General features: G+C 48.0%; 1 protein-coding gene across 4 annotated transcripts in view; it reads right to left on the reverse strand.

Annotated features, from left to right (window-relative positions):
• LOC109901580 (disabled homolog 1-like) overlaps positions 1-19,185 on the reverse strand; it is a 98,570-nt gene extending 79,385 nt beyond the window's left edge. For 2 of the 4 annotated variants that reach the window (XM_031785907.1, XM_020497578.2), the window contains exon 1: positions 18,893-19,183. The gene's annotated coding sequence lies outside the window, so the exon portion shown is untranslated. Of the gene's footprint in view, positions 1-18,892 lie in introns of all 4 variants that reach the window. The other 2 variants (XM_031785909.1, XM_031785908.1) reach the window with 2 other exon arrangements.
• Between the last annotated feature and the right edge of the window lie 5,934 nt (positions 19,186-25,119).

Raw genomic sequence — 25,119 nt, forward strand, 5'->3', positions numbered from 1 at the left:
AGCCCTATGGGAGAACTGCACAGAACCCAGCCCTATGGAAGAACTGTACAGAACCCAGCCCTATGGAAGAACTGTACAGAACCCAGCCCTATGGAAGAACTGTACAGAACCCAGCTCTATTGGAGAACTGTACAGAACCCAGCTCTATTGGAGAACTGTACAGAACCCAGCCCTTTTGGAGAACTGTACAGAACCCAGCTCTATTGGAGAACTGTACAGAAACCAGCCCTATGGGAGAACTGTACAGAACCCAGCCCTATGGAAGAACTGTACAGAACCCAGCCCTATGGAAGAACTGTACAGTACCCAGCTCTATTGGAGAACTGTACAGAACCCAGCTCTATTGGAGAACTGTACAGAACCCAGCCCTATGGAAGAACTGTACAGAACCCAGCCCTATGGGAGAACTGTACAGTACCCAGCTCTATTGGAGAACTGTACAGCACCCAGCTCTATTGGAGAACTGTACAGAACCCAGCCCTTTTGGAGAACTGTACAGAACCCAGCTCTATTGGAGAACTGTACAGAACCCAGCCCTATGGGAGAACTGAACAGAACCCAGCTCTATGGGAGAACTATACAGAACCCAGCCGTATGGGAGAACTGTACAGAACCCAGCTCTATTGGAGAACTGTACAGAACCCAGCCCTATGGGAGAACTGAACAGAACCCAGCCCTATGGGAGAACTGTACAGAACCCAGCCCTATGGGAGAACTGTACAGAACCCAGCCCTATGGGAGAACTGTACAGAACCCAGCCCTATTGGAGAACTGTACAGAACCCAGCCCTATTGGAGAACTGTACAGAACCCAGCTCTATTGAGGAACTGTACAGAACCCAGCCCTATGGAGAACTGTACAGAAACCAGCCCTATGGGAGAACTGTACAGAACGCAGCCCTATGGAAGAACTGTACAGAACCCAGCCCTATGGGAGAACTGTAGAGTACCAGCTCTATTGGAGAACTGTACAGAACCCAGCTCTATTGGAGAACTGTACAGAACCCAGCCCTATGGAAGAACTGTACAGAACCCAGCCCTATGGGAAAACTGCACAGAACCCAGCCCTATGGAAGAACTGTACAGAACCCAGCTCTATTGGAGAACTGTACAGAACCCAGCTCTATTAGAGAACTGTACAGAATCCAGCCCTATGGGATAAATGTACAGAACCCAGCCTTATTGGAGAACTGTACAGTACCCAGCCTTATTGGAGAACTGTACAGAACCCAGCCCTATGGAAGAACTGTACAGAACCCAGCCCTATGGGAGAACTGTACAGAACCCAGCCCTATGGGAGAACTGTACAGAACCCCAGCCCTACGGGAGAACTGTACAGTACCCAGCTCTATTGGAGAACTGTACAGAATCCAGCTCTATTGGAGAACTGTACAGAACCCAGCCCTATGGAGAACTGTACAGAACCCAGCCCTATGGGAGAACTGCACAGAACCCAGCCCTATGGAAGAACTGTACAGAACCCAGCCCTATGGAAGAACTGTACAGAACCCAGCCCTATGGAAGAACTGTACAGAACCCAGCCCTATGGAAGAACTGTACAGAACCCAGCTCTATTGGAGAACTGTACAGAACCCAGCTCTATTGGAGAACTGTACAGAACCCAGCCCTTTTGGAGAACTGTACAGAACCCAGCTCTATTGGAGAACTGTACAGAAACCAGCCCTATGGGAGAACTGTACAGAACCCAGCCCTATGGAAGAACTGTACAGAACCCAGCCCTATGGAAGAACTGTACAGTACCCAGCTCTATTGGAGAACTGTACAGAACCCAGCTCTATTGGAGAACTGTACAGAACCCAGCCCTATGGAAGAACTGTACAGAACCCAGCCCTATGGGAGAAACTGTACAGAACCCAGCCCTATGGAAGAACTGTACAGAACCCAGCTCTATTGGAGAACTGTACAGAACCCAGCTCTATTGGAGAACTGTACAGAACCCAGCCCTATTGGAGAACTGTACAGAATCCAGCCCTATGGGAGAACTGTACAGAACCCAGCCCTATGGAAGAACTGTACAGAACCCAGCCCTATGGGAGAACTGTACAGTACCCAGCTCTATTGGAGAACTGTACAGCACCCAGCTCTATTGGAGAACTGTACAGAACCCAGCCCTATGGAAGAACTGTACAGAACCCAGCCCTATGGGAGAACTGCACAGAACCCAGCCCTATGGAAGAACTGTACAGAACCCAGCCCTATGGAAGAACTGTACAGAACCCAGCCCTATGGAAGAACTGTACAGAACCCAGCTCTATTGGAGAACTGTACAGAACCCAGCTCTATTGGAGAACTGTACAGAATCCAGCCCTATGGGAGAACTGTACAGAACCCAGCCTTATTGGAGAACTGTACAGAACCCAGCCCTATGGGAGAACTGAACAGAACCCAGCCCTATGGGAGAACTGTACAGAACCCAGCCCTATGGGAGAACTGTACAGAACCCAGCCCTATGGGAGAACTGTACAGAGCCCAGCCCTACTGGAAAACTGTACAGAAACTAGCCCTATGGAAGAACTGTACAGAATCCAGCCATATTGGAGAACTGTACAGAACCCAGCCCTATGGAAGAACTGTACAGAACCCAGCCCTATGGGAGAACTGTACAGAACCCAGCTCTATTTGAGAACTGTACAGAACCCAGCCCTATTGGAGAACTGTACAGAACCCAGCTCTATTGGAGAACTGTACAGAACCCAGCCCTATGGGAGAACTGTACAGAACCCAGCCCTATGGGAGAAACTGTACAGAACCCAGCCCTATGGAAGAACTGTACAGAACCCAGCCCTATGGGAGAACTGTACAGAACCCAGCTCTATTGGGGAACTGTACAGAACCCAGCTCTATTGGAGAACTGTACAGAACCCAGCTCTATTGGAGAACTGTACAGAACCCAGCCCTATGGAAGAACTGTACAGAACCCAGCTCTATTGGAGAACTGTACAGAACCCAGCTCTATTGGAGAACTGTACAGAACCCAGCCCTATTGGAGAACTGTACAGAATCCAGCCCTATGGGAGAACTGTACAGAACCCAGCCTTATTGGAGAACTGTACAGAACCCAGCCTATTTGGAGAACTGTACAGAACCCAGCCCTATGGAAGAACTGTACAGAACCCAGCCCTATGGGAGAACTGCACAGAACCCAGCCCTATGGAAGAACTGTACAGAACCCAGCCCTATGGAAGAACTGTATAGAACCCAGCCCTATGGAAGAACTGTACAGAACCCAGCCCTATGGAAGAACTGTACAGAACCCAGCCCTATGGAAGAACTGTACAGAACCCAGCTCTATTGGAGAACTGTACAGAACCCAGCTCTATTGGAGAACTGTACAGAATCCAGCCCTATGGGAGAACTGTACAGAACCCAGCCTTATTGGAGAACTGTACAGAACCCAGCCTTATTGGAGAACTGTACAGAACCCAGCCCTATGGGAGAACTGTACAGAACCCAGCCCTATGGGAGAACTGTACAGAACCCAGCCCTACTGGAAAACTGTACAGAACCCAGCCCTATGGAAGAACTGTACAGAATCCAGCCATATTGGAGAACTGTACAGAACCCAGCCCTATGGGAGAACTGTACAGAACCCAGCCCTATGGGAGAACTGTACAGAACGCAGCCCTATGGAAGAACTGTACAGAACCCAGCCCTATGGGAGAACTGTACAGAACCCAGCTCTATTGGGGAACTGTACAGAACCCAGCTCTATTGGAGAACTGTACAGAACCCAGCCCTATGGAAGAACTGTACAGAACCCAGCCCTGTGGGAGAACTGCACAGAACCCAGCCCTATGGAAGAACTGTACAGAACCCAGCCCTATGGAAGAACTGTACAGAACCCAGCAGTATGGAAGAATTGTACAGAACCCAGCTCTATTGGAGAACTGTACAGAACCCAGCTCTATTGGAGAACTGTACAGAACCCAGCTCTATTGGAGAACTGTACAGAACCCAGCTCTATTGGAGAACTGTACAGAACCCAGCTCTATTGGAGAACTGTACAGAACCCAGCTCTATTGGAGAACTGTACAGAACCCAGCCCTATTGGAGAACTGTACAGAATCCAGCCCTATGGGAGAACTGTACAGAACCCAGCCTTATTGGAGAACTGTACAGAACCCAGCCCTATGGAAGAACTGTACAGAACCCAGCTCTATTGGAGAACTGTACAGAACCCAGCCCTATGGAAGAACTGTACAGAACCCAGCCCTATGGGAGAACTGCACAGAACCCAGCCCTATGAAGAACTGTACAGAACCCAGCCTATGGAAGAACTGTACAGAACCCAGCCCTATGGAAGAACTGTACAGAACCCAGCCCTATGGAATAACTGTACAGAACCCAGCTCTATTGGAGAACTGTACAGAACCCAGCTCTATTGGAGAACTGTACAGAACCCAGCTCTATTGGAGAACTGTACAGAACCCAGCTCTATTGGAGAACTGTACAGAACCCAGCCCTATGGGAGAACTGTACAGAATCCAGCCCTATGGGAGAACTGTACAGAACCCAGCCTTATTGGAGAACTGTACAGAACCCAGCCTTATTGGAGAACTGTACAGAACCCAGCCCTATGGAAGAACTGCACAGAACCCAGCCCTATGGGAGAACTGCACAGAACCCATCCCTATGGGAGAACTGTACAGAACCCAGCTCTATTGGAGAACTCTACAGAACCCAGCTCTATTGGAGAACTGTACAGAACCCAGCCCTATTGGAGAACTGTACAGAACCCAGCCCTATGGGAGAACTGTACAGAACCCAGCCTTATTGGAGAACTGTACAGAACCCAGCCTTATTGGAGAACTGTTCAGAACCCAGCCCTATGGAAGAACTGTACAGAACCCAGCCCTATGGGAGAACTGCACAGAACCCAGCCCTATGGGAGAACTGTACAGAACCCAGCCCTATGGGAGAACTGTACAGAACCCAGCTCTATGGAATAACTGTACAGGACCCAGCTCTATGGAATAACTGTACAGGACCCAGCCCTATGGGAGAACTGTACAGAACCCAGCCCTATGGGAGAACTGGACAGAACCCAGCCTTATTGGAGAACTGTACAGAACCCAGCCTTATTGGAGAACTGTTCAGAACCCAGCCCTATGGAAGAACTGTACAGAACCCAGCCCTATGGGAGAATTGCACAGAACCCAGCCCTATGGGAGAACTGAACAGAACCCAGCACTATGGGAGAACTGTACAGAACCCAGCCCTATGGGAGAACTGTACAGAACCCAGCCCTATGGAAGAACTGTACAGAATCCAGCCATATTGGAGAACTGTACAGAACCCAGCCCTATGGAAGAACTGTACAGAACCCAGCCCTATGGGAGAACTGTACAGAACCCAACTCTATTTGAGAACTGTACAGAACCCAGCCCTATGGGAGAACTGTACAGAACCCAGCCCTATGGGAGAACTGTACAGAACGCAGCCCTATGGAAGAACTGTACAGAACCCAGCCCTATGGGAGAATTGTACAGAACCCAGCTCTATTGGAGAACTGTACAGAACCCAGCTCTATTGGAGAACTGTACAGAACCCAGCCCTATGGAAGAACTGTACAGAACCCAGCCCTATGGGAGAACTGTACAGAACCCAGCTCTATTGGAGAACTGTACAGAACCCAGCTCTATTGGAGAACTGTACAGAACCCAGCTCTATTGGAGAACTGTACAGAACCCAGCCCTATGGAAGAACTGTACAGGACCCAGCCCAATGGAAGAACTGTACAGAACCCAGCTCTATTGGAGAACTGTACAGAACCCAGCCCTATGGGAGAACTGGACAGAACCCAGCCCTTTGGAAGAACTGTCAGAACCCAGCTCTATTGGAGAACTGTACAGAACCCAGCTCTATTGGAGAACTGTACAGAACCCAGCCCTATGGGAGAACTGTACAGAACCCAGCTCTATTGGAGAACTGTACAGAACCCAGCTCTATTGGAGAACTGTACAGAACCCAGCCCTATGGGAGAACTGTACAGAACCCAGCTCTATTGGAGAACTGTACAGAACCCAGCTCTATTGGAGAACTGTACAGAACCCAGCCCTATTGGAGAACTGTACAGAACCCAGCCCTATGGGAGAACTGTACAGAACCCAGCCTTATTGGAGAACTGTACAGAACCCAGCCTTATTGGAGAACTGTTCAGAACCCAGCCCTATGGAAGAACTGTACAGAACCCAGCTCTATTGGAGAACTGTACAGAACCCAGCCCTATGGAAGAACTGTACAGAACCCAGCCCTATGGGAGAACTGCACAGAACCCAGCCCTATGGAAGAACTGTACAGAACCCAGCCCTATGGAAGAACTGTGCAGAACCCAGCCCTATGGAATAACTGTACAGAACCCAGCTCTATTGGAGAACTGTACAGAACCCAGCTCTATTGGAGAACTGTACAGAACCCAGCTCTATTGGAGAACTGTACAGAACCCAGCTCTATTGGAGAACTGTACAGAACCCAGCCCTATTGGAGAACTGTACAGAATCCAGCCCTATGGGAGAACTGTACAGAACCCAGCCTTATTGGAGAACTGTACAGAACCCAGCCTTATTGGAGAACTGTACAGAACCCAGCCCTGTGGAAGAACTGCACAGAACCCAGCCCTATGGGAGAACTGCACAGAACCCAGCCCTATGGGAGAACTGTACAGAACCCAGCTCTATTGGAGAACTGTACAGAACCCAGCTCTATTGGAGAACTGTACAGAACCCAGCCCTATTGGAGAACTGTACAGAACCCAGCCCTATGGGAGAACTGTACAGAACCCAGCCTTATTGGAGAACTGTACAGAACCCAGCCTTATGGGAGAACTGGACAGAACCCAGCCCTTTGGAAGAACTGTCAGAACCCAGCTCTATTGGAGAACTGTACAGAACCCAGCTCTATTGGAGAACTGTACAGAACCCAGCCCTATGGGAGAACTGTACAGAACCCAGCTCTATTGGAGAACTGTACAGAACCCAGCTCTATTGGAGAACTGTACAGAACCCAGCCCTATGGGAGAACTGTACAGAACCCAGCTCTATTGGAGAACTGTACAGAACCCAGCTCTATTGGAGAACTGTACAGAACCCAGCCCTATTGGAGAACTGTACAGAACCCAGCCCTATGGGAGAACTGTACAGAACCCAGCCTTATTGGAGAACTGTACAGAACCCAGCCTTATTGGAGAACTGTTCAGAACCCAGCCCTATGGAAGAACTGTACAGAACCCAGCTCTATTGGAGAACTGTACAGAACCCAGCCCTATGGAAGAACTGTACAGAACCCAGCCCTATGGGAGAACTGCACAGAACCCAGCCCTATGGAAGAACTGTACAGAACCCAGCCCTATGGAAGAACTGTGCAGAACCCAGCCCTATGGAATAACTGTACAGAACCCAGCTCTATTGGAGAACTGTACAGAACCCAGCTCTATTGGAGAACTGTACAGAACCCAGCTCTATTGGAGAACTGTACAGAACCCAGCTCTATTGGAGAACTGTACAGAACCCAGCCCTATTGGAGAACTGTACAGAATCCAGCCCTATGGGAGAACTGAACAGAACCCAGCACTATGGGAGAACTGTACAGAACCCAGCCCTATGGGAGAACTGTACAGAACCCAGCCCTATGGAAGAACTGTACAGAATCCAGCCATATTGGAGAACTGTACAGAACCCAGCCCTATGGAAGAACTGTACAGAACCCAGCCCTATGGGAGAACTGTACAGAACCCAACTCTATTTGAGAACTGTACAGAACCCAGCCCTATGGGAGAACTGTACAGAACCCATCCCTATGGGAGAACTGTACAGAACGCAGCCCTATGGAAGAACTGTACAGAACCCAGCCCTATGGGAGAACTGTACAGAACCCAGCTCTATTGGAGAACTGTACAGAACCCAGCTCTATTGGAGAACTGTACAGAACCCAGCCCTATGGAAGAACTGTACAGAACCCAGCCCTATGGGAGAACTGTACAGAACCCAGCTCTATTGGAGAACTGTACAGAACCCAGCTCTATTGGAGAACTGTACAGAACCCAGCTCTATTGGAGAACTGTACAGAACCCAGCCCTATTGGAGAACTGTACAGAACCCAGCCCTATGGGAGAACTGTACAGAACCCAGCCTTATTGGAGAACTGTACAGAACCCAGCCTTATTGGAGAACTGTTCAGAACCCAGCCCTATGGAAGAACTGTACAGAACCCAGCCCTATGGGAGAACTGCACAGAACCCAGCCCTATGGGAGAACTGTACAGAACCCAGCCCTATGGGAGAACTGTACAGAACCCAGCTCTATGGAATAACTGTACAGGACCCAGCTCTATGGAATAACTGTACAGGACCCAGCCCTATGGGAGAACTGTACAGAACCCAGCCCTATGGGAGAACTGGACAGAACCCAGCCCTTTGGAAGAACTGTCAGAACCCAGCTCTATTGGAGAACTGTACAGAACCCAGCCTTATTGGAGAACTGTACAGAACCCAGCCCTATGGGAGAACTGGACAGAACCCAGCCTTATTGGAGAACTGTACAGAACCCAGCCTTATTGGAGAACTGTACAGAACGCAGCCCTATGGAAGAACTGTACAGAACCCAGCCCTATGGGAGAATTGTACAGAACCCAGCTCTATTGGAGAACTGTACAGAACCCAGCTCTATTGGAGAACTGTACAGAACCCAGCCCTATGGAAGAACTGTACAGAACCCAGCCCTATGGGAGAACTGTACAGAACCCAGCTCTATTGGAGAACTGTACAGAACCCAGCTCTATTGGAGAACTGTACAGAACCCAGCTCTATGGGAGAACTGCACAGAACCCAGCCCTATGGAAGAACTGTACAGAACCCAGCCCTATGGAAGAACTGTACAGAACCCAGCTCTATTGGAGAACTGTACAGAACCCAGCCCTATGGAAGAACTGTACAGAACCCAGCCCTATGGGAGAACTGCACAGAACCCAGCCCTATGGAAGAACTGTATAGAACCCAGCCCTATGGAATAACTGTACAGAACCCAGCTCTATTGGAGAACTGTACAGAACCCAGCTCTATTGGAGAACTGTACAGAACCCAGCTCTATTGGAGAACTGTACAGAACCCAGCTCTATTGGAGAACTGTACAGAACCCAGCCCTATTGGAGAACTGTACAGAATCCAGCCCTATGGAATAACTGTACAGAACCCAGCTCTATTGGAGAACTGTACAGAACCCAGCTCTATTGGAGAACTGTACAGAACCCAGCCCTATTGGAGAACTGTACAGAACCCAGCCCTATGGGAGAACTGTACAGAACCCAGCCTTATTGGAGAACTGTACAGAACCCAGCCTTATTGGAGAACTGTTCAGAACCCAGCCCTATGGAAGAACTGTACAGAACCCAGCCCTATGGGAGAACTGCACAGAACCCAGCCCTATGGGAGAACTGTACAGAACCCAGCCCTATGGGAGAACTGTACAGAACCCAGCTCTATGGAATAACTGTACAGGACCCAGCTCTATGGAATAACTGTACAGGACCCAGCCCTATGGGAGAACTGTACAGAACCCAGCCCTATGGGAGAACTGGACAGAACCCAGCCTTATTGGAGAACTGTACAGAACCCAGCCTTATTGGAGAACTGTACAGAACGCAGCCCTATGGAAGAACTGTACAGAACCCAGCCCTATGGGAGAATTGTACAGAACCCAGCTCTATTGGAGAACTGTACAGAACCCAGCTCTATTGGAGAACTGTACAGAACCCAGCCCTATGGAAGAACTGTACAGAACCCAGCCCTATGGGAGAACTGTACAGAACCCAGCTCTATTGGAGAACTGTACAGAACCCAGCTCTATTGGAGAACTGTACAGAACCCAGCTCTATTGGAGAACTGTACAGAACCCAGCCCTATGGAAGAACTGTACAGGACCCAGCCCAATGGAAGAACTGTACAGGACCCAGCCCAATGGAAGAACTGTACAGAACCCAGCTCTATTGGAGAACTGTACAGAACCCAGCCCTATGGGAGAACTGGACAGAACCCAGCCCTTTGGAAGAACTGTCAGAACCCAGCTCTATTGGAGAACTGTACAGAACCCAGCTCTATTGGAGAACTGTACAGAACCCAGCCCTATGGGAGAACTGTACAGAACCCAGCTCTATTGGAGAACTGTACAGAACCCAGCTCTATTGGAGAACTGTACAGAACCCAGCCCTATAGGAGAACTGTACAGAACCCAGCTCTATTGGAGAACTGTACAGAACCCAGCTCTATTGGAACTGTACAGAACCCAGCCCTATTGGAGAACTGTACAGAACCCAGCCCTATGGGAGAACTGTACAGAACCCAGCCTTATTGGAGAACTGTACAGAACCCAGCCTTATTGGAGAACTGTTCAGAACCCAGCCCTATGGAAGAACTGTACAGAACCCAGCTCTATTGGAGAACTGTACAGAACCCAGCCCTATGGAAGAACTGTACAGAACCCAGCCTTATTGGAGAACTGTACAGAACCCAGCCTTATTGGAGAACTGTTCAGAACCCAGCCCTATGGAAGAACTGTACAGAACCCAGCTCTATTGGAGAACTGTACAGAACCCAGCCCTATGGAAGAACTGTACAGAACCCAGCCCTATGGGAGAACTGCACAGAACCCAGCCCTATGGAAGAACTGTACAGAACCCAGCCCTATGGAAGAACTGTACAGAACCCAGCCCTATGGAAGAACTGTACAGAACCCAGCTCTATTGGAGAACTGTACAGAACCCAGCTCTATTGGAGAACTGTACAGAACCCAGCTCTATTGGAGAACTGTACAGAACCCAGCTCTATTGGAGAACTGTACAGAACCCAGCCCTATTGGAGAACTGTACAGAATCCAGCCCTATGGGAGAACTGTACAGAACCCAGCCTTATTGGAGAACTGTACAGAACCCAGCCTTATTGGAGAACTGTACAGAACCCAGCCCTATGGAAGAACTGCACAGAACCCAGCCCTATGGGAGAACTGCACAGAACCCAGCCCTATAGGAGAACTGTACAGAACCCAGCTCTATTGGAGAACTGTACAGAACCCAGCTCTATTGGAGAACTGTACAGAACCCAGCCCTATTGGAGAACTGTACAGAACCCAGCCCTATGGGAGAACTGTACAGAACCCAGCCTTATTGGAGAACTGTACAGAACCCATCCTTATTGGAGAACTGTTCAGAACCCAGCCCTATGGAAGAACTGTACAGAACCCAGCCCTATGGGAGAACTGCACAGAACCCAGCCCTATGGGAGAACTGTACAGAACCCAGCCCTATGGGAGAACTGTACAGAACCCAGCTCTATGGAATAACTGTACAGGACCCAGCTCTATGGAATAACTGTACAGGACCCAGCCCTATGGGAGAACTGTACAGAACCCAGCCCTATGGGAGAACTGGACAGAACCCAGCCTTATTGGAGAACTGTACAGAACCCAGCCTTATTGGAGAACTGTTCAGAACCCAGCCCTATGGAAGAACTGTACAGAACCCAGCCCTATGGGAGAATTGCACAGAACCCAGCCCTATGGGAGAATTGCACAGAACCCAGCCCTATGGGAGAACTGTACAGAACCCAGCCCTATGGGAGAACTGTACAGAACCCAGCCCTATGGGAGAACTGTACAGAACGCAGCCCTATGGAAGAACTGTACAGAACCCAGCCCTATGGGAGAACTGTACAGAACCCAGCTCTATTGGAGAACTGTACAGAACCCAGCTCTATTGGAGAACTGTACAGAACCCAGCCCTATGGAAGAACTGTACAGAACCCAGCCCTATGGGAGAACTGTACAGAACCCAGCTCTATTGGAGAACTGTACAGAACCCAGCTCTATTGGAGAACTGTACAGAACCCAGCTCTATTGGAGAACTGTACAGAACCCAGCCCTATTGGAGAACTGTACAGAACCCAGCCCTATGGGAGAACTGTACAGAACCCAGCCTTATTGGAGAACTGTACAGAACCCAGCCTTATTGGAGAACTGTTCAGAACCCAGCCCTATGGAAGAACTGTACAGAACCCAGCCCTATGGGAGAACTGCACAGAACCCAGCCCTATGGGAGAACTGTACAGAACCCAGCCCTATGGGAGAACTGTACAGAACCCAGCTCTATGGAATAACTGTACAGGACCCAGCTCTATGGAATAACTGTACAGGACCCAGCCCTATGGGAGAACTGTACAGAACCCAGCCCTATGGGAGAACTGGACAGAACCCAGCCCTATGGGAGAACTGTCAGAACCCAGCTCTATTGGAGAACTGTACAGAACCCAGCCTTAATGGAGAACTGTACAGAACCCAGCCTTATTGGAGAACTGTTCAGAACCCAGCCCTATGGAAGAACTGTACAGAACCCAGCCATATGGGAGAACTGCACAGAACCCAGCCCTATGGGAGAACTGAACAGAACCCAGGCCTATGGGAGAACTGTACAGAACCCAGCCCTATGGGAGAACTGTACAGAACCCAGCCCTATGGGAGAACTGTACAGAACCCAGCCCTATGGGAGAACTGTACAGAACCCAGCCCTATGGAAGAACTCTACAGAACCCAGCTGTATTGGAGAACTGTACAGAATCCAGCCCTATGGGAGAACTGTACAGAACCCAGCCGTATTGGAGAACTGTACAGAACCCAGCCCTATGGAAGAACTGCACAGAACCCAGCCCTATGGGAGAACTGCACAGAACCCAGCCCTATGGAAGTACTGTACAGAACCCAGCCCTATGGAAGAACTGTACAGAACCCAGCCCTATGGAAGAACTGTACAGAACCCAGCCCTATGGGAGAACTGTACAGAACCCAGCCCTATGGGAGAACTGTTCAGAACCCAGCCCTATGGGAGAACTGTACAGAACCCAGCCCTATGGAAGAACTGTACAGAACCCAGCCCTATGGAAGAACTGTACAGAACCCTGTCCTATGGGAGAACTGTACAGGACCCAGCCCTAATGAAGAACTGTACAGAACCCAGCCCTATGGAAGAACTGTACAGGACCCAGCCCTATGGAAGAACTGTACAGGACCCAGCCCTATGGAAGAACTGTACAGAACCCAGCCCTATGGGAGAACTGTACAGGACCCAGCCCTATGGAAGAACTGTACAGAACCCAGCCCTATGGAAGAACTGTACAGAACCCAGCCCTATGGAAGAACTGTACAGAACCCAGCTCTATTGGAGAACTGTACAGAACCCAGCCCTATGGAAGAACTGTACAGGACCCAGCCCTATGGGAGAACTGTACAGGACCCAGCCCTATGGGAGAACTGTACAGGACCCAGCCCTATGGGAGAACTGCACAGAACCCAGCCCTATGGGAGAACTGTACAGGACCCAGCCCTATGGAAGAACTGTACAGAACCCAGCTCTATTGGAGAACTGTACAGAACCCAGCTCTATTGGAGAACTGTACAGAACCGAGCCCTATGGGAGAACTGTACAGAACCCAGCTCTATTGGAGAACTGTACAGAACCCAGCTCTATTGGAGAACTGTACAGAACCCAGCCCTATTGGAGAACTGTACAGAACCCAGCTCTATTGGAGAACTGTACAGAACCCAGCTCTATTGGAGAACTGTACAGAACCCAGCTCTATTGGAGAACTGTACAGAACCCAGCTCTATTGGAGAACTGTACAGAACCCAGCTCTATTGGAGAACTGTACAGAACCCAGCCCTATTGGAGAACTGTACAGAACCCAGCCCTATGGAAGAACTGTACAGAACCCAGCCCTATGGAAGAACTATACAGAACCCAGCCCTATGGAAGAACTGTACAGAACCCAGCCCTATTGGAGAACTGTACAGGACCCAGCCCTATGGAAGAACTGTACAGGACCCAGCCCTATGGAAGAACTGTACAGGACCCAGCCCTTTGGAAGAACTGTACAGAACCCAGCTCTATTGGAGAACTGTACAGAACCCAGCCCTATGGAAGAACTGTACAGGACCCAGCCCAATGGAAGAACTGTACAGAACCCAGCTCTATTGGAGAACTGTACAGAACCCAGCCCTATGGGAGAACTGGACAGAACCCAGCCCTTTGGAAGAACTGTCAGAACCCAGCTCTATTGGAGAACTGTACAGAACCCAGCTCTATTGGAGAACTGTACAGAACCCAGCCCTATGGGAGAACTGTACAGAACCCAGCTCTATTCGAGAACTGTACAGAATCCAGCTCTATTGGAGAACTGTACAGGACCCAGCCCTATGGGAGAACTGTACAGAACCCAGCCCTATGGGAGAACTGGACAGAACCCAGCCCTTTGGAAGAACTGTCAGAACCCAGCTCTATTGGAGAACTGTACAGAACCCAGCCTTATTGGAGAACTGTACAGAACCCAGCCTTATTGGAGAACTGTTCAGAACCCAGCCCTATGGAAGAACTGTACAGAACCCAGCCCTATGGGAGAACTGTACAGAACCCAGCTCTATTGGAGAACTGTACAGAACCCAGCCCTATTGGAGAACTGTACAGAACCCAGCCCTATTGGAGAACTGTACAGAACCCAGCCTTATTGGAGAACTGTACAGAACCCAGCCTTATTGGAGAACTGTTCAGAACCCAGCCCTATGGAAGAACTGTACAGAACCCAGCCCTATGGGAGAACTGCACAGAACCCAGCCCTATGGGAGAACTGCACAGAACCCAGCCCTATGGGAGAACTGTACAGAACCCAGCTCTATGGAAGAACTGTACAGGACCCAGCCCTATGGGAGAACTGTACAGAACCCAGCCCTATGGGAGAACTGGAAAGAACCCAGCCCTTTGGAAGAACTGTCAGAACCCAGCTCTATTGGAGAACTGTACAGAACCCAGCTCTATTGGAGAACTGTACAGAACCCAGCTCTATTTGAGAACTGTACAGAACCCAGCCCTATGGGAGAACTGTACAGAACCCAGCTCTATTGGAGAACTGTACAGAACCCAGCTCTATTGGAGAACTGTACAGAACCCAGCTCTATTGGAGAACTGTACAGAACCCAGCTCTATGGAAGAACTGTACAGAACCCAGCCCTATGGAAGAACTGTACAGAACCCAGCTCTATTGGAGAACTGTACAGAACCCAGCTCTATTGGAGAACTGTACAGAACCCAGCTCTATGGGAGAACTGTACAGAACCCAGCCCTATGGGAGAACTGTACAGAACCCAGCCCTATGGGAGAACTGTACAGAACCCAGCTCTATGGAAGAACTGTACAGGACCCAGCTCTATTGGAGAACTGTACAGAACCCAGCCCTATGGGAGAACTGTACAGAACCCAGCTCTATTGGAGAACTGTACAGAACCCAGCTCTATTGGAGAACTGTACAGAACCCAGCCCTATTGGAGAATTGTACAGAACCCAGCCCTATGGGAGAAGTGTACAGAACCCAGCCTTATTGGAGAACTGTACAGAACCCAGCCTTATTGGAGAACTGTTCAGAACCCAGCCCTATGGGAGAACTGCACAGAACCCAGCCCTATGGGAGAACTGTACAGAACCCAGCCCTATGGAAGAACTGTACAGAACCCAGCCCTATGGGAGAACTGTACAGAACCCAGCCCTATGGGAGAACTGTACAGAACCCAGCTCTATGGAAGAACTGTACAGGACCCAGCTCTATTGGAGAACTGTACAGAACCCAGCCCTATGGGAGAACTGTACAGAACCCAGCTCTATTGGAGAACTGTACAGAACCCAGCTCTATTGGAGAACTGTACAGAACCCAGTCCTATGGGAGAACTGTACAGAACCCAGCCCTATGGGAGAACTGTACAGAACCCAGCCCTATGGGAGAACTGCACAGAACCCAGCCCTATGGGAGAACTGTACAGAACCCAGCTCTATGGAATAACTGTACAGGATCCAGCTCTATGAAATAACTGTACAGGACCCAGCCCTATGGGAGAACTGTACAGAACCCAGCCCTATGGGAGAACTGGACAGAACCCAGCCCTTTGGAAGAACTGTCAGAACCCAGCTCTATTGGAGAACTGTACAGAACCCAGCCTTATTGGAGAACTGTACAGAACCCAGCCTTATTGGAGAACTGTTCAGAACCCAGCCCTATGGAAGAACTGTACAGAACCCAGCCCTATGGGAGAACTGTACAGAACCCAGCTCTATGGAAGAACTGTACAGGACCCAGCTCTATTGGAGAACTGTACAGAACCCAGCTCTATTGGAGAACTGTACAGAACCCAGCTCTATGGAAGAACTGTACAGGACCCAGCCCTATGGAAGAACTGTACAGAACCCAGCCCTATGGAAGAACTGTACAGGACCCAGCCCTATGGGAGAACTGTACAGAACCCAGCCCTATGGAAGAACTGTACAGGACCCAGCCCTATGGGAGAACTGTACAGAACCCAGCCCTATGGGAGAACTGTACAGAACCTAGCTCTATTGGAGAACTGTACAGAACCCAGCCCTATGGGAGAACTGTACAGAACCCAGTCCTATGGGAGAACTGTACAGAACTCAGCCCTATGGGAGAACTGTACAGAACCCAGCCCTATGGGAGAACTGTACAGAACCCTACAGACATAATGTCCTTTATATATTAACAAGTCCCCTGAAGGCCTCACAGTGCTTCTGAATAATTACAATGAGAGAGAAAGAGAGGGAGAGAGAGAGAGGGCAGAGACAGAGAGAGATACTTGTGTTTTCTTTGAGGGTTTCTACACAATGCTCTCTGCGTTTCTATGGTGACCTGAAGCTGCCTGCTGGGCCCACAAAGACTGAAGTAAGAGGGCCTCAAATGCACGAGCACACGCACACACACACACACACACACACACACACACACACACACACACACACACACACACACACACAGGTCTGGATTCTAAAGTGGCTTCAAAGGTTCCAGAGGCAGACCAGGTAACCTGAGAGGTGAGGAAACAAGTGGAAGGACTGAAACATCTGCAGACAAACACACAGACACTCAGACGCAGGCACACACACACATTACTGACTAGGTGGTAAGAACTGGCAGGAAGAGCGAGAGGCCGATGTAACACTGTAGAGGTGTGACAACACCTCACTAATAGCTAGCTCTGATTCATCCTGAGACACACACACACTAATAGCTAGCTAGTGGTGAATCCTCCACAATGGATCGCAAGACGGGGGAAGAGACAAAAAGAAACCTGAGAGAATATTTTCCCAGTGATACCAGGGTCTATATTCCCCATTATAGTCTGTTTACTATGTCCATCATTCACATACTTACTTTTGAGAAAACGTTTCATTGCCATGACCCTCCTTTGACCAATCACACCTTAGAAATATGTTACCATGGTAGCAAGGGAGCTTTGGCCTTGGTGGAGCTGCTGGCTGAGCGAAGTGTGTGTGTGTTGGTGATTTGTCTCCTGTCACACACACACACATACACACACATACACTCACTCACAGACCCTAACTCTGGGGCGAAAGAGAAATGTTGGTCTGCCTTCTGTCATATCCCACACCCTCCATTTCTCTTTACCAAATGAGGCGTTGTGACGTGGACAACATGCTGTCCCACACTGCACACCCCTCATCCTACCAAACACTCACGTGTAGCACATGGGGATGTGTGAAACTTATTCCTCAGCCTGAAGTGTCCCCACTTTCGCCAGCGAATAGCTAGCTCTCCCGTGGCGCTGACTGGTAAGACGTTTGGGTGGTCACATGTGCTATCAAGTTAGAGGTCCTGGGTGCGAGCCGAATCAGGAGGAAATGGTACTCGCTAAGCAAGCAGCATGACGTCCATTAGGCACGCACACACAGAGTGGATTGAACAGAAACATAGGCAGGTAGTTGCCTGCATGGGTGAAGGCTTAGTGGACAGATTCTGTGAAGACCTAGTGGACAGATTCTGTGAAGACCTAGTGGACAGATTCTGTGAAGACCTAGTGGACAGATTCTGTGAAGACCTAGTGGACAGATTCTGTGAAGACCTAGTGGACAGATTCTGTGAAGACCTAGTGGACAGATTCTGTGAAGACCTAGTGGACAGATTCTGTGAAGACCTAGTGGACAGATTCTGTGAAGACCTAGTGGACAGATTCTGTGAAGACCTAGTGGACAGATTCTGTGAAGACCTAGTGGACAGATTCTGTGAAGCGCTAGAGCAGGACTGAGGAGCAGCTATAGCTCTAGTGTGTGTGTGTGTGTGTGTGTGTAGCCATTTCATGATTAATGCAGCTTTCAGCCATGCACAGACCGACTGGGATACCCATTCACAAGACCTTTCTCTATCCTACCCTTTCTCTCTCTTTCTCCACCTCTTTCCCCCCTAGCCCCTGACAGAGTAGTATTCATTACATTACTCCTCCAGTTGCTGATCAATATCAGAACAGCCCAGTTACACTTCAACTCATTCTCCTCAAGGCAGGATCCAGCACAGAGGTCATTCAACAGCCTGAGAGAGGAAAAGAGAGAGGCTCCCTAACTTGGCGCGGTAGAACACCAAGTAGAACCCGACTGCCTTAATATGGAACACCCAGGAATATCCGCATACACACACTCACTCACACACACATGCACGCTCACACACGCACGCTCACTCACTCACTGAAATATGTCAATGCAGCAAACAACTGCCTGCTCTCTCCCCATTTCTGTAACACACACACACACACGAGTCATTTCTACACACTGAGAAGTCTAAAGCTTACTTTTAAAGACTTTCTTTTCCAACCATTAAACCCTGATGCAGCAGGAGATCTGCTGCAGTGAATATTATATCTGTCTGGAAAAACATCCGATTTACAAAACACCTGTCATGCACCGTTGTGACATTCTGCAGCGATATTTATATGCTCATCTGCGTAAACCTAAAGCTTTCTTTTCGTCCAAATGCCTTTTCATCACTGGTTTACCTTCTTACTGCCGGTCCGAGATTGAGTAGGCCTACTGTTAGTTCCAATTCTGCTGCGAGGTTACAATCCAACAACCATCCACGTTATTCCCAACATCCACAAACAAGGTTTCAGAAGCGGTTATCCACTTTCCCATCCAAGGGATAGTGACTGAATCGCGCCTACATCCCACTACCCCGATATAAAAAATATTTAAAAAAATATGTCAGGATTTCCTATTTCCGCGCGTAATTTCCCTTTATTCTCGTCCCCCTTTTTGTCGTGGTTACCTCTCTCTCTCTCCTTCCCTCTGTTCGGCAGCCGCTGAAGTTGCCTAGTTACCTCTCTCTGTAGGGTAGCTCAGAACACCAGGGTTGACAGCCAATCAGAAAGCAGGGTGCGTGTTAACTATTTTTCTGCTGGGCTGTCCTGGTTTCGTGTTTTCAGGGGAAATTGAGTGTGCGTGTGTGGAGGGAGGTAAAACAAGTATCAAAAACCGAGCTGCGTAAGAAAACAAAGTAAAGAGAGAGAGAGAGTTGGATGGATGAGAGTTTAAAAAACAGATTGGAATGTCAAAACAACATACCTGAATTTGTCTGTAGTGAGTAAAGTGACAAAAATATTGTGTGGGGTGTTGATACAGGTCATAGAAAACCATTTTGAACCTTAATCGATGCAAGATGGATTTTTAAATCTGGTTATGATGGTTCAACACGTTAAATACTTCCGCTTATGTTTGGTACGTTTCCCTGTTTTAAACATAAATCAATCCCAAAAGTCTTGTTACAGTGTTTGTATTATCAGGATTTTATATATGGCTATTAGCATTCAGCAGTAAATTGACTTGAAAATGCCAGCCGGAGTACGAATTATACCGTGACATTCAGGCGGTCTCTATGTTTTTAACGGGACATCCTATGTCTGTGTGGACAAACATCTGTTATGTGCTTTACAGCAAAGACATGTCATTTAACTGTAAAAATGTATTACCGTTAATGTGTCATGAACACAACCAGATTATATTTTTATCTGATTGTCAAACAAATCTCTTCAAAAAGTAAGTTCAATTGATTACCTGCGCACGTTCTTCTACTACAAAGAAAGTCGAACAGTGCACTGTGCACCCGCCATTTGAATGAGAAGGTACATCTATTTTCAAACATCATAAGCGTAATGACATTCCGCCTACAAAGTGGTGTGTATTCATGGATGCCAGGCTTCCCCAAAAATGTTTTCAATAAAAAAGTAAACAAACGAATAAAATGATTTCTCATTCGTGTCTATCTAGTCCTTTCATTAAATTCGCTTTTTCACCAGAGAAAGCACCCGAGTGAGGCAAACAGCGGCCGCCTGTCTGGACAAAAATAATATGGCATGTCCTATAATTTTTTGCCAGACAGCATCAGATACATGGGCTACACATTAGTATTAGTAGATCGAGAGAAGCTGTTTCGCTCGCTCTTATTCGTTTCCCGGTGAGATTTATGAATAAACAATATATATTATCGGTATTTGTAAACAACAGGTGTACACTAACAGTGAAACTCATGGCCTTTCCCAACAATGCAGAAATAAATCAAATAGAACAATACTAGAAAGTAAAACACGTAATAATAAAAGTAATGATAAATACACAATGAGTAACAATAACTTGGCTATATACACAGGGTACCAGCAGGGCTACGAGGTCATTCAAGTAGATATGAACATACAACCAGTAACAAAGTGACAGATAATAAACAGTAGCAGCAGCGTATGTGATGAGTCAAAAAAGTTAGTGCAAAAAGGGTCAATGCAGATAGTTAAATAGTTAACCAACTAGCCACCCGGACTAACTATCTAGCAGCATTATGGCTTGGGGGTAGAAGCTGTTCAGGGTCCTGTTGGTTCCAGACTTGGTGCATCAGTATCGTTGCCATGCGGTAGCAGAGAGAACAGTCTATGACTTGGGCGGCTGGAGTCTTTGACAATTTTGGGGCCTTCCTCTGAACCTGCCTGGTATAGAGGTCCTGGATGGCAGGGAGCTCGGCCCCAGTGATGCACTGGGCTGTACACACTACCCTCTGTAGCGCCTTGCGGTCGGATGCCAGGTAGTTGCCATACCAAGTGGTGAAGCAGCCAGTCAAGATGCTCTCAATGGTGCAGCTGTATAACTTTTTGAGGATCTGAGGACTTATGCTAAATCTTTTCAGCCTCTTGATGGGGAAGAGGATTTGTCGTGCGCTCTTCACGACTGTGTTGGTGTGCGTGGACCATGATAGATCCTTAGTGATGTGGACACTGAGGAACTTGAAGCTCTGGACCCGCTCCACTAAAGCCCTGTTGATGTGAATCGCGGCGTGCTTGCCCTTCGTGGCCTGGATACACCACTGATTGGAACCCACTGGGCACAGACCTCAATTCAACATCTATTCCACATTGGTTCAATGTAATTTCATTAAAATGGCGTGGTAACAATGTTGATTCAACCATTGTGTGCCCAGTGGGTAGTATTCCAGGCCAAACTTCACAGAGATGTAGTCCTCCCTACTACCTCTCAAACAGAATACTTCAAATAGTATGTGTATAAAACATTAAGAACACCCTCCTAATATTGAGTTGCACCCCCCAGCCTCAGCCTACACTGATTTAAGTGGATTTAACAAAAGGCATCAATAAGGCATCATAGCTTTCACCTGGTCAGTCTATGCCATGGAAAGAGCAGGTGTACTCAATGTTTTGTATAGTCAGTGTATATACACATATCTCTTCTGCTTTATATCTCACCTTCTCTACTCATCGCTCTCTCTTTCTCTCATGTATCTTTCTACATGGACTTCCCTCTTTCTTTAGCGTTCTCTGTCTAAGCTTGGTTGAACAGATAACTCTGGGATGCTCTCTCTCTCTCACACACACACACACACACACACACACACACACACACACACACACACACACACACACACACACACACACACACACACACACACACACACACGTCTCCTGTAGTAATCTGTGTGATTCTCCAGATGGAAGAGCTGTCTGTCTCCTGTAGCAACATCCTGGTCAGCTCCCACATTCTGTTTACACATACACACACAGACACACTGTTACTCACAGGATTATAATTCCTCAACACATGTCACAATGACACAAAAAGACATTGTAGACCAATAAGCTTGCTGGCCTTGTGTCCTGTTGTTAGTCAGTCTGTCTGTCTATCAACTGAAATGTCAGTCAGACTGACGGGTAAATCCGTCGATCAGTCTGGAGGTGACTGGTTAGTGAGGAGATTACTGTTGCCGTGTGTGTGTGTGTGTGTGTGTGTGTGTGTGTGTGTGTGTGTGTGTGTGTGTGTGTGTGTGTGTGTGTGTGTGTGTGTGTGTGTGTGTGTGCACGCGCGCGTGCGAAGGACAGGCAGCAGCGAGGACAGATCATTGGGTGGAGTCAGAGGAAACTGGTTGACAAATCATCAAAGAATAACCAAGGGGGTGGGGTTAACAGGCATCCTCCCTCTCTTCTCTTTCTGTCACTTTCTCTCTCTCTCTTTTTCTTTCTCTGTTCTCTCTGTCTTGCTCCCTCGCTGTCTCTCCTTTCAGCCTCACTAAGTAGGGCTCTCCAGTGACCTCTCCAACAGATAAATGCCTGGTACTTTGATATAAATGGAATATTATAGAATTCTTTTCTGTATTGGAGAAACCAGGGAAGACAACAGCAGCTGTCTCCTCTCCTCTTTTCCTTTCTGTCGTTTTGGTCTGTCCATACATTTACAGAGTGATACAGACTGTGTGTGACACAGGGAGAGAGAACGAGAATTACAAAGTTCAGTGACAGAAAGAGAGGGGGAGTGGGGGTGGTGCTAGTGTGTGTGTGCATGCGCACGTGCGTATGTTTGTTTCAGATGAGCCTCAGTGAAATGTCACACATGTTTTAGCTCTCATCAGGATGGAGCTTTGTGGGTAAATGCCCTCAAGACAACCCATCAGATTTCATTAATACACCACTTACACACACACACACACACAGTCTTGTACAACTAACCTTGTGGGGACACACAATTCAGTACCATTCAAAATCCAAATTTCCCTTAACCCTAAACCTAACCCGTACCCTTACCCTAACACTAACCCTAACCTTAACCTGAAAACCTAACCTTAACTCTAACCCTAGCTCCTAACCCCAACCCTAGCTCCTAACACTAAACCTAATTCTAACCTTAACATTAATTCCAACCTTAACCCTCTAGAAATCGCATTTGTCCTTGTGGGGAACAACAAAATGTCTCCAGTTGGTAAAATGTTTGTGTGTTTACTATTCTTGTGGGGACTTCTGGTCCCCACAAGTATAGCTAAACACGTACACACACACACACACCACATGTCCTGAATACGGAAGAGAGAAAAAGACACATCAGCCTTCATTAAATAAACAGACAGATACAGTAAGATCAGTTTAGAGTGTAACAGTAGAGAGACAGAAACAGTATTTTCCCGAGTAGATCGCAAGATATTTAATGTACTAAAACACCTCCCGTCTCCCGCAGAGGGACAGGCAGCAGAGCCACAGAGCATCAGGTCTCATTAGAACAGTACAGAGACTGAGAAAACAGAGACAGAAACATGTCCACCAGCTCAGAGACAGAAACATGTCCACCAGGTCAGAGACAGAAACATGTCCATCAGCTCAGAGACAGAAACATCTCCACCAGGTCAGAGACAGAAACATGCCCACCAGGTCAGAGACAGAAACATGTCCACCAGGTCAGAGACAGAAACATGTCCACCAGCTCAGAGACAGAAACATGTCCACCAGGTCAGAGACAGAAACATCTCCACCAGCTCAGAGACAGAAACATCTCCACCAGCTCAGAGACAGAAACATGTCCATCAGCTCAGAGACAGAAACATCTCCACCAGCTCAGAGACAGAAACATCTCCACCAGCTCAGAGACAGAAACATCTCCACTAGCTCAGAGACAGAAACATCTCCACTAGCTCAGAGACAGAAACATCTCCACTAGCTCAGAGACAGAAACATCTCCACTAGCTCAGAGACAGAAACATCTCCACCAGCTCAGAGACAGAAACATCTTCACCAGCTCTGAGACAGAAACATCTTCACCAACTCAGAGACAGAAACATGTCCACCAGCTCAGAGACAGAAACATGTCCACCAGCTCAGAGACAGAAACATGTCCACCAGCTCAGAGACAGAAACATCTCCACCAGCTCAGAGACAGAAACATGTCCACCAGCTCAGAGACAGAAACATGTCCACCAGCTCAGAGACAGAAACATGTCCATCAGAGAAAGATAGGGGAGAGAGGAGAGAAAGAAGAGGAGAGAGAGAGAGGGAGAGAGAGAGATAGAGAGAGATAGAGAGAGAGAGAGAGAGAGAGAGAGAGAGAGAGAGAGAGAGAGAGAGAGAGCGAGAGAGAGAGAGAAGAGGAGAGAGAGACAGAGAGAGAGAGAGAGCGAGAGAGAGAGAGAGAGAGAGAGAGAGAGAGACCCAGGACAGCAGCACAATTAGACCCAAACAGAATTAACAAAAAAACAGAGCAAACTAGAATGCTATTTGGCCCTAAACAGAGAGTACACAGTGGCAGAATACCTGTCCACTGTGACTGACCCAAACTTAAGGAAAACTTTGACTATGTACAGACTTAGTGAGCATAGCCTTGCTATTGGGAAAGGCCGCCTTAGACAGACCTGGCTCTCAAGAGAAGACAGGCTATGTGCACACTGCCCACAAAATGAGGTGGAAACTGAGCTGCACTTCCTAACCTCCTGCCCAATGTATGACCATATTAGAGATAAATATTTCCCTCAGATTACACAGATCCACAAAGAATTCGAAAACAAATCCAATTTTGATAAACTCCCAGATCTACTGGGGGAAATTCCACAGTGTGCCATCACAGCAGCAAGATGTGTGACCTGTTGCCACAAGAAAAGGGCAACCAGTGAAGAACAAACACCAGTGTAAATACAACCCATATTTATGCTTATTTATTTTCCCCTGTGTTCTTTAACCATTTGTACATTGTTACAACACTGTATATATATGTATAATATGACATTTGTAATGTCTTTATTGTTTTGAAACTTCTGGATGTGTAATGTTTTTATTGTTTATTTCACTTTTGTTTATTATCTACCTCACTTGCTTTGGCAATGTTAACACATGTTTCCCATGCCAATACAGCCCCTTGAAATTGAATTGAGAGAGAGAGAGAGAAGGTTGGGGATAAAGTAGAGACAGAGAGAAGG

The sequence above is a fragment of the Oncorhynchus kisutch genome, linkage group LG13, assembly GCF_002021735.2.
Source record: "Oncorhynchus kisutch isolate 150728-3 linkage group LG13, Okis_V2, whole genome shotgun sequence".
In the NCBI taxonomy this organism is placed as follows: domain Eukaryota; kingdom Metazoa; phylum Chordata; class Actinopteri; order Salmoniformes; family Salmonidae; genus Oncorhynchus; species Oncorhynchus kisutch.